This window comes from Pezoporus occidentalis, unplaced genomic scaffold (assembly GCF_034315485.1).
Source record: "Pezoporus occidentalis ecotype Australia unplaced genomic scaffold, CSIRO_AGI_Poc_V1 ctg47, whole genome shotgun sequence".
In the NCBI taxonomy this organism is placed as follows: domain Eukaryota; kingdom Metazoa; phylum Chordata; class Aves; order Psittaciformes; family Psittacidae; genus Pezoporus; species Pezoporus occidentalis.
The window spans coordinates 2,502,482-2,513,084 of record NW_026915802.1 but is presented as its reverse complement, the minus strand read 5'-3'; positions in this window follow the sequence as shown (position 1 = coordinate 2,513,084).

The window sequence follows — 10,603 nt, the reverse complement described above, 5'->3', positions numbered from 1 at the left end:
TTCAGCCAAAACCATGGGTAAATAGGCACATAGGATTGGAAAGGTCTGCCTGTACCATTGAATTCAGTGCCTTAAGATTACAGGTGACTGTATAATAGACATTTAGCCTACAGTGATGCACAAAGCATCTGGATCACAGGACAGTTTAGAAAAACACTCTGAAACCCCCAAAAAAGTTAAAACCTTCTTGTGCAGAGTGCTATTAGGTAGGAAAAGAGCAAGGATAGGGACATAGGTAATGTTCTGTATTTTCACAATTAGCCTACCATACAGAGCACAAAGCAACCATATGGCATGCCAGTGAAACGTATTGTTAAAAGCTTCTGCAAGAACATTTTAGTGGCAACTGTTTTTGTTCTTTTTCACATATGAAGAGTGAAATATGAGTTGGAATAGTGGGGGTAGTTTCATATTCCAACAAGACACTGAAAATACTGGACCTGTACACTCAGGACTTTTTCCTAACACTGAATTGTGGAAAGCGACAGAAAAAAGCTGCAAGATTGGTTTGAAAGTAGGCGAAAACATCCTACATTGAAAAAGCTACAGAGTCAGCATATTCAGATTATTAAAAAAGCTTTAAAGAAAGCTTGGGAAGAGTGACTAAATTTCTTCCTCAGGATAAAATACCAGATGCTAAAAGGTCCTTTTATTTAGCAGCGAGAGGACTTAAGACCAGGCATATTCAAATTGAAAATAAAACAGATTATTAAGCTTGAAAAAAGACTACACAAAGACAGTGTCTATCAAGTTGTCAGAGAAGGAGTGGCACCTTTCTAGAAAAGTTGTTCTAGTCTTGCACAAGCTGATGGGCAAAAAGTGACAACAGAAGGAGAAATTCTGCAACATTTTATATACAGATATACCCACACATGCACAGCTGCATGCACACACATATAAGGCAGAAGTGATGACTTATTTGGTCTTTCTGGCTTTATATTCTATGTACACAAGGCAGTAGTCTGTAAGGTAGTATTGAGGTTATTGTTGTTTATGAACTTCTTACAGAAAACTTCTTAAAATAAGAAGGGTAGAAACCAATTATAAATTTTGTTACTGAAGGTCTGTTAGATTCAATTATAAGAGGATTTGAACATAAGTGTATAATGGTTTACTGGGATATGTGAAGGAAACATGGTTTCCAGTAATGGAGCAATGACATCAATTAAACTTTGCAGCGCATAAAATGTTTGTAAATGAGATAAAGGATGTGTTTTGGTTGCAAGGGTCTTTATATGCCATTAGTGAAACTGCTTTAATTTTGAAAAGTTTAACATAACCACTTTTTCTTGGAGGACATGTGAAATACAATTTTTAACAAATCGATTGAAGCATGCTAAGTAGAGAGAATAACTAATCAGTGGATATAATGTACAAATGTGTATGTAAGTCTCATATTCTGGAGACAAAAATGCGCAAAGAAATGTTTTCTAACAAAAAGAAATTTTACATCTTTTTCATCTTGTTTCTGATGCTTGTAGCTAGAAGTATGAGAATTATGCAAAGTTTGGCTTTGTGAGAAGTTATATTTGATGTATTATATGTTATCAGTAGATAAAAAAAATCACATTTTAAAAAGTGATAGACTTCATTTCTGCAAAGTGTTATTTCTCTGGCTTAGCCATGTCCAAGTTTATTAATTGAAATGAAGTAAAAATGTTAAACTTTCTTTTTCTTCTGCAGAACTACGGTGTTTCCTATGACAATTTAATAATTTCTGTGCTTTCCAAGGCTTTAGCAGTGTTAACCTTGAATAATTCTTAGGGTGTGGTGATATCATAATGTAAAAGCAAAGTTAACGTGAAAGCGCACAGCATCTGTTATAATAATTTAGAAAGTTTTATATTGCCAGTTAGAGGAAGCAACCTAATTAATCAACCATTTTAGGTGGCTTGCCAGCCCACAGCCTGATTGCGCTTTTCTGTGGTAATGGCTGCAGCCTTGGCAGTGATGCAGAAGACGGTGTGGCTCCATGCTCTGCTCCTGCAGGAAGTGTAACACCCTGGTCAGTGCAGCACTTGCAGTAAGGGTAGGGATTGCCAAAGAAGAAGAGCCATTTGTGGCCCCCAGGATCCCTACCATAAAAAATATATGTGAAGATGCAGAGAGTACCTATGTTAATATGAGCTAACACGGTGGCTGCAAGTAGTTAACGTTGTATTGAACTGTGCTAATTTGATGAGTGTGACATGAACTATTTAATTTGCATTGAATCATCGACTTGCAGCTGCATTCAAACTCCTGAAAACAATGGGTGTCTAATAAATCACAGGAACCAAAGTGTCAGGTAAATCCAATAGCTACTTTAGAATTTGCAGTACACCCTAATCCTGGCAAAACAATTCTGAAGCAGGATGAATAATTAAAGGTGAGCAATTATTTTGAGATACATTTATCTGTCTTTCAGTTCATAAATAGTATAGCAGAAGAGCCTTTTAGACTTGTCTTTTATTACCAGTTACTTCCTGAATCTTTTCAGTAATACTTGATCTGTCACATGATAGGCAAAGATGAAATTATAGACCCTTTGGTGATCAATTCAGGAGTAATAAAATTATATGTATATTCAAATAAAGTATACCTTTAATAATGAACAGATCTTCCAGTTTAAATCTCTGCTCTCCTCTGAATTATGTTACTCCATGTTAATTATGGAATAACTGCATCTGCGTAATAAAAACTAATAAAAAATAATATGGTTTATTTATCTAAGGGTTAAACTTATGAAAAAAATCTGTGCATCGTAGATTTGGGTCTAGACCTGCTTCTGATGTTATCTAACTGTAAGAATGCATGAACCCCCATTTTATTTTTTGTAATGCCACTACTTCCTCTTTTGTCAGATGAGAACAGTGATATTACTGACCTTTTTTTCTGAAACACCCTCAAATCTTAAAGTGGATTTAATCCTTTGTATAGCTGATGCTCCATATCATAATCTCTGGGACTGAACTAAGTGAACTGGATCCATTCTTTTTTGATGGTAGACATTCATTGCAACTATTGTTTGTTACCATGTCTTGGTGTGGTAAACTGAAATTTGGACACTGATATCAAGCTTGTCTGTTCCAACAGATTTCTATTTTATGAATTTCATGAAAATGTGAAGGACTGACTTGGATATTAGTGTTTACTGGTTTTTGGAAGTGCTTTTTAAGTATTCCAAGAGGACAATGACAGCAAAATTACATTTATGACAAAATTATTATTAAGCAAAATGGGCTTTTGGCTGAGGTTTGAGATGTATTCCACGTCAACATAAAAAAGAACATGGAACTGTTGAAACAGCTGACAACTGCCATGGCACAGGGGTTAGAACTAGATGATCTTAAGGTCCTTTGCAACCCTAACTATTCTATGATTCTATGATTCTGTAAGTCCAGAGGAGGGCCACGAGGATGATCAGGGGACTGGAGCACCTCCCATATGAAGACAGGCTGAGAAAGTTGGGGCTGGTCATCCTGGAGAAGGGTGTGTGGAGACCTCATAGCAGCCTTCCAGTATCTGAAGGGGGCCTATAGGGATGCTGGAGGTGGACTCTTCATTAGTGACTATAATGATAGAACAAGGGGTAACAGGTTAAAACTTAAACAGGGGAAGTTTAGATTGGATATAAGGAAGAAGTTCTTTACTGTTAGGGTGGTGAGGCACTGGAATGGGTTGCCCAGGGAGGTTGTGAATGCTCCATCCCTGGCAGTGTTCAAGGCCAGGTTGGAGAAAGCCTTGGGTGACATGGTTTAGTGTGAGGTGTCCCTGCCCATGGCAGGGGGGTTGGAACTTAATGATCTTAAGGTCCTTTGCAACCCTAACGATTCTATGATTCTATGTGTACCTTGAAAGCAGAAAACAGGACTTGAGCATCTGGGTCCAGTTTCCACAAAAGGCACTGGAAAAGATTGCTCTTTCTATGGGTTGTTAAGTGTTATCAGATCAGACAATCTGATGTATAGTTGCTTGGGAATACTTTTATAGAGCTGTTATCTTACTGAAAAATATTTGCTCATCAAACTGTTCTGTAAGAAAAGACTCAGAAAATCTTCAAAAGCCTTTATTTATTTAGGAGATGTGACTCAGCTCACATGCAATAAACAGTGTCCTGTGTCACAAACATAATACCTGCAAACATTTGTTGACTGCTTCACTGAGGGCCCTACTGTAGTTGATGAGGACCCTCTGGGGTGGGGAAATTGAAAGTTATGCTCCCCTCTCTACTGGCTGCAGAGGTGAGGGGAAAAGGAGCCTGGAACCAGTGCAGCTGTGCTCATATTAAGAGTAAACAGAAGATCTGAGTCTCCAGGGTTATTACTCTGATATGATTCACTGACATTAAATTCACTTAAATAGGAAAAAAAAAACCAAATTATATTAAACTTTCACTGCATTAGTACAATTTTTCTTGACCATTTTCATGTATTTTAATATAGTTCTGCTACACTTACTCTTCTGCTTTTTCATTATAAATGGTCACAGTTCAGCAATAACCTCACACTTACCTCTCTCCCATCACACATTGTACCTGGAAAACAAGCAGCTTGTCTTTCCTATTTTCTCCTGCCATCCCATTTTAATAACTATACCAGCAGACAAAATGTTGTTTATCTTGGACTAGATGTTAAGATGCAGATTAGCACTTCTGAATGTCTCTGTGTAAGTCACTCCAGCCCAGCATCAAACTGGGCTGTGGAGACTCTTCTTGTTAAGCAGTGCTGTTGGTAGGTGTTACACAGTGCAAGGTACCACGCTCGAGGCAGGTGAGATGGCTCTTGGTGTGAGTGTACAGGCATATCTGTGCACTTAGGGCTGTGGACCTGGTGTATCTCTATGGCTTATAACCATAAGCCTGGGTGTCTCTGTACATGTCCACAGCTTAGCTGCATGGCCAAATTTTGGGTCCCAGTTCACTCTCTATGCTATGCAAGAGAAACACATGATTCGACCGAGATGAATACTAATAGCCTGGCAAGGCTGAGCAATCCTGAAAATGAGCTGTGATTTCACTTAATCACAAAAGTTTTATCCCATCCAGACCTGATGTTCCTCATCTTTTCACCAGTCCTGAGAAATTTAATATTAGATAGTGTCATGTGCTGATTATAGCTGCAGTGTCTATACTTGAAAGCAAAGAAAAAAAAATCCCCCTCAAAACACTTCTCTATTACAATGCTAAAGTATCTTTGTCTGAGTCATGAGACTTGAGATCCAGACATCTATTAACATTCTGAAGGCACATTTGTTAACTTCAGAACTATTTAACGAGTGACTTGACTAAATTCTCTTCTTACAAATTACATTATTTCTCTAATAACCTCAGGTACTTCACTTGGAAGATTTCCTACTTTTCTTCATCAAAGTGTCAGGTCTTAGAAAAACTTCACACCAAAGTTACTTGCCTTTGTTAGATGTTTAGAGTAAAAGGCTTCTATTTAAACCTGTGGGCTTTATGGTGCCAGGACCCTTGTTTCTTTCTTAGATCATATTTGATATGGTGGAAAACTTAGGAGAATAGTTTGCATTTTTCTAGCACTTGTACGTTCAGACTGGATTTACTGATTAACCTGACCCCCGTTGCCTATATCTAATATGGAGGTACAGATATATAGCTCATTCCAACATTCATAGGCCTATTATGTTAAACAGATGCTGACATACTAGAGTGTCAGGGGGTGAAGGCAGATAACTTTATACAGCTTGCAGTATGCATCATTCTCTCTTCCTTGGGCCCCTTGGCTTCAGGCAGGGCAAGGTGTTTCCTCAGCTTCAGGCAGGGATGACATATTCTCTTCCTGCTTGTATCTGTTGACCTAAACAAACTTAACTAAGATTCTTGAATTAACTGCAACGCAAATGTCCTGATTTCTAGGTAAGAAACTCAAGCACCACTGCAGATCCTGAAGCAATTAGCTGATGATTTAGAAGAATTCTGAAGTCTCTCTTGACTGAGGAATATCCAAACCCAGACTCTCAGCACTTGAACCACTGAACTGCAGACTACATAGGGGGAGATGTTTTCTATCCTTCATTTTGAAACAGAACTACTGTGGAGCAGAGTGCAAAAAAACCCCAAACCAAACAACATAGGGTTAGAAGGCCAATTTCTTTGAGGCCACTGAGATAGCACTGAGAAGACCTAATTTTCAATTACTGTCCTAGGGGGGCCTCTTATACCACATAGTTGCTGGATAAAATACAGAGCAATCCAAAGTGTAAAGAAGAGATAATAGAAGAGGTCAGCAACAAAATCACACCAACAACTCCCCAAACATGGGAATCATCATATATCAGCACAAAAGTCAGGCACCGTGAGTGACGTTTTTTCATTTAAAGCAAGTTTTGAAGTATGGGCTAGATGAGAGGTAGATTGAAAACCAGTTAAATGGCTGGGCCCAAAGGGTGGTGATCAGTGGCATGAAGTCTAGCTGTAGGCCAGAGACTAGCAGTGAACCCTAGAGGATCCATACTGGGTCCAGTCCTGCTCAAAATCTTCATTAATGATGTTGGTCATGTGGAAGTGTACCCTCAGCAAGTTTGCGTGTGACACAACACTAGAATTCGCATCTGATGAAACAGAGGGTGGTGCTACCATCCACAGGGACCTCAAAAGGCTGGAAAAATGGGCCAACAGGACCCTCATGAAACTCAACATGGAGAAGTGCAAAGTTGTGCAGCCTGCAGGAAGAACTCCATGCACGAGTAACGCTGGGGGCCAACCAGCTGCAGAGCAGCGTTGCAGAAAAGGACCTGGTGGACACCAAGCTGAACTTCAGCCAGAAATATGCCTTTGCTGAAAGAAGTCTAATGGTATCCCAGCTGCATAAGCAGGAGTGTTGTCTGCAGGCTGAGTAGTGATCCTGCTTCCCCTCAGCATTAGTAAAGGGACACCTGGAATACTGGGTCCACCTCTATGTTCCCCAGACATGAGACAATCCAGAAAATGCCCATGAAAATAATAAAGGGATTGAAGCATCTCTCTTAGGAGAAAAGGAGGAGGAAAGGCCACAATAGCTGGGACTTTTCAGCCTGGAGAAGAGAAGGCTCAGGGGGAATCTTATCAATGAACATAAGTACCTGAAACTACAGTGCAAAGGAGATGGAGACAGGCTCTTTTCAGTGAGGACAAAACAGTGGCAATTCAGACCTTATTTGTCAGATTGGGCTCTGTAAGGTGTTTAGCTATGTGAGATCCTAGGCTATGCATGTCAGGCTCAGGAAGAGCTTATAGGTATGGTGATGCTGAGGACAGCCAAGGTTGCAGAACCTCAGCTCTGTTGTGAAGGGAATTTTAACTGTTGACAGCAAGCAAGAGGCTAGCTTGGCTTTTTGGGTATATGTTTGGATATATGGTATATACCAGACAACTTTAAAAAATTCTGTGCTAAATGAACTCAAAAGTCATACCTCTAAGGGCACAGTTGACATTCCTGCGGAAATGTATGTTCTAGGCTAACACCCCAGATTTCTTTCCCTCCTTAACCCTCAGCTACTTAACTATAAGATAATTCAGGCTCTAACACATTTGTCAGTATCTATTCCTGCCTAAACAACCCTATAGCAAAGTTTTGCGTTAATCGCTGGCAGTAAGTGCTGAGATCTGAATGCTGACAGTGTTTTTAAGGGACAGATCAGCTACACAGGCGTAGCTGTCCTTAGAGACAGCAAGATGTCTTCAGAGATTTATCTTGAATATGGAAAATAGGATAGGCTGGGGATCTGGGCTGGTCTGTTTAGGAAATGGAACAGAATTTGTGATTGAGAGGTGCACATACAGGGATATAAGCATAATTCTTCATTTTAATGTGAATGAGTAAACAGCCAGAACTATAATAATCTATAAGGCATTTGATCCCAATAAACCATCTTAATCCTTTGGGCTATTCTGGCAGTAAGAGATAACTGCACAGAAGCAGAAATGTTCTTAGCATAAAACTCACTTATCTATGTTTACTCTGTGTGTTAGATGGTTTCAGATTCTTCTCCCTTCCCTTCCAACACTGATGAGCACTTCAACTTTACAGTCTGTTAGCTGCCAACTTCACTAATAAGAGCTTTTTAATTTGGATTTTTACTTTACCATCAAGGGCCAAGACAAAAGAAAAAACCATAGAGAAATGCTTGGGACTGATGTTTCTCTGGTGGCAGGATGTCTGCTTCAATAATGCTTTGCTACAGATAGTACTATGTATTTTTAGTAGCGATATATATAGTCCTGTGGGAGGATGCATTTCCATATCTCTACATTTAAAAAATCTTCTGATCTGAATGCTTTGTGGCTGTTGTCTCCTAGTTGCTGCATTGTCTTCATTGTTGTCTGCATTGCAGACAAAGGGCTGTGTCTCAGAAATGCAGAGGAGGTGAATGCTTAGGCACTGAAGTGCTAAAAGCTATTTGATTTGTTGTCGTGACTAAAGACTGAATAGTGCTTATGAATGGGTGAGAGCAAGAGCACATCCTACCTCCAAAAATGTAGTGCTGCTGCAGGTTATATCTCTACACAATGTTCCCACCTCCCAGCCAAAGACTTTAGTTGAAGCAGACAACCGCTGAACTGCAGCCCACCTGCCATTCAAGGCACAGGGCTGTGATTATTTTGCGTTTTGTTCATTTTTTTAATTTTATAATCTTCAGCACTTAGTTCTCTACCACTGGAGTCCTGGCGTATAAAGACACTTCAGCCCTGCCTTGTATCTCCTGAGGATGCAGGCCTTGTTGTCAGTGCAGAAATGTAGTACCTACTGCTGCTGATGTAGTTTCTGGTGTTCTTCTGGCTCAAACTGTGAGGCAGAAATGAATCTGAGACTATATAGCTCAGAAATCTCCTGAATAAAGTGGATTGTTCCATAATGCTTTTTGTTGATCAGTTGGTTTGCAAAGTATTTCTTGTTTATATGGGTGAATGGCAATCAGGTACCAGGCTTTGACTCAGCTCAAGGTTGCTTGCTACGTAAGTTGAGGCCAATTTCTTTTTTATCAAGTAAGTTTTTAGAGTGCTAGATCATCCTTTCCTTTTTTTTTTTTTAATGACCACAGTGTGGGTAACATTTAAAAAAAATTGTGAACACCATGAGGTAAAGTGGGTAAAAAAAAAGCCCCAAATGTTTTAAAAGCAAAACTTGCTGAGATTTATGGAATGGGAGCACTCTGTTTACTGTAAGAGAAGCTTTGCCATCAGCTTCAAAAGAAGTCGTTGTACATTCTGAATGTTTGTGATAGTTATAACCCAATTTATCCAGATAACAAGATCTTTGTTAGCTAAAATCTTGGCAACACCATGCACTTCAGTGAAGACTGTGAAAGACTGATAACAATCAACTTGACTGTTGATTGACCAGTAACACTGACCTAGGAGTTGAAGAGCTGTAATATGGCATTTAGTCTCCTTTCCTATAATTAGTTGTAATAAAATCGTGTTGTCATCAGTGTTACCATAATGGTATAACAAGTTGTTTATATCAAAATATTACAGATGCGGGTAGTGATTTTCTGCAGGCATTTGCAGACAGTAAAGCTAGACTGGCAGACTAGAAGTTGCTCTGAGTGCTCCAATGCCTGCATATGCCTCTGTCATGTATAAAACTGGGCCATTTTAAATAAAGAGTTGAAAACCTAACACTTTCCAATTTAAAATGGTTTTCTTAGTTTAAAAGGGTCTTACTCTCTTTTTAGAAGTTCCTGTATTTCCACCATTTGCTCTAAGTCTTTGAAATCTGACAGCCAGTTCATGATTTGGAGAAGCTGAAGTGAACGGGAGGAGTGGATGTACTCTTCCTCAGGCAGTACCACAGTGTTCTTTGGAGTGTGAGAGTCCAGAAGCTTTGGGAGGCTAATCTTGTTACAACCATGGTTTTTCTATATAACCACAGGCAAGTCTATTTTAATTTCCATCCATGCACAGTGGCGATACTTGTATCAGCTCATAATGTTACTATGGATGTAAATTAACATTTGTGACTCAGAGAACAGACAGAAATGAATAATTGTCAAACATGATACAGAAGAAGTGGTAGAGATCAAATGCTCAGAGAGTTCAAATAGACATACTGAAAGTAAGTGTCCTGCTCCTCATGCCTGGATAAGGTTGGAATTCTGGGGGAGAAACAGTGATGCAAATAAACTCTGGTTCATAATGCATGTGGAGAAAAGGGTTTGATTCAAGGTACATAAACCTGAATGTGCCCTGGCACAGCTAAGCTCGCACATTCTTGGCATTGGAAATCAAAATCCTGTTCCTCACCTGCTGCTTTACTGGGTACCTGGCTGTGCACTGCATGCAGACTCTGTCTGTCCCTTTTAATTTGCTCTTAGAAATAGCTCTTGTAATCTGTTTCTCAGAAAGGGGTTCCTCATCACCCTGTGAATGATTTTTCCATTTACTTCTTACACCACTCTACTAAGGAAAGACCTGCTGTTACCACCATTGGTAGTACTGACTGAATTATGGGGCCAAGCTATAAGACTGAGAACTGTGAAGAACTATCTGAACCAAGAAAGGCATTCAGATACCATTACTGATGGTTTTCAGAGCCTTCACTTTTCCCATTTCCACTTTTGTTTCGTGATGTGATTCAGTCCTGTTTTGTGGTCCAGTGTTTTAACTCTTTATGTAACT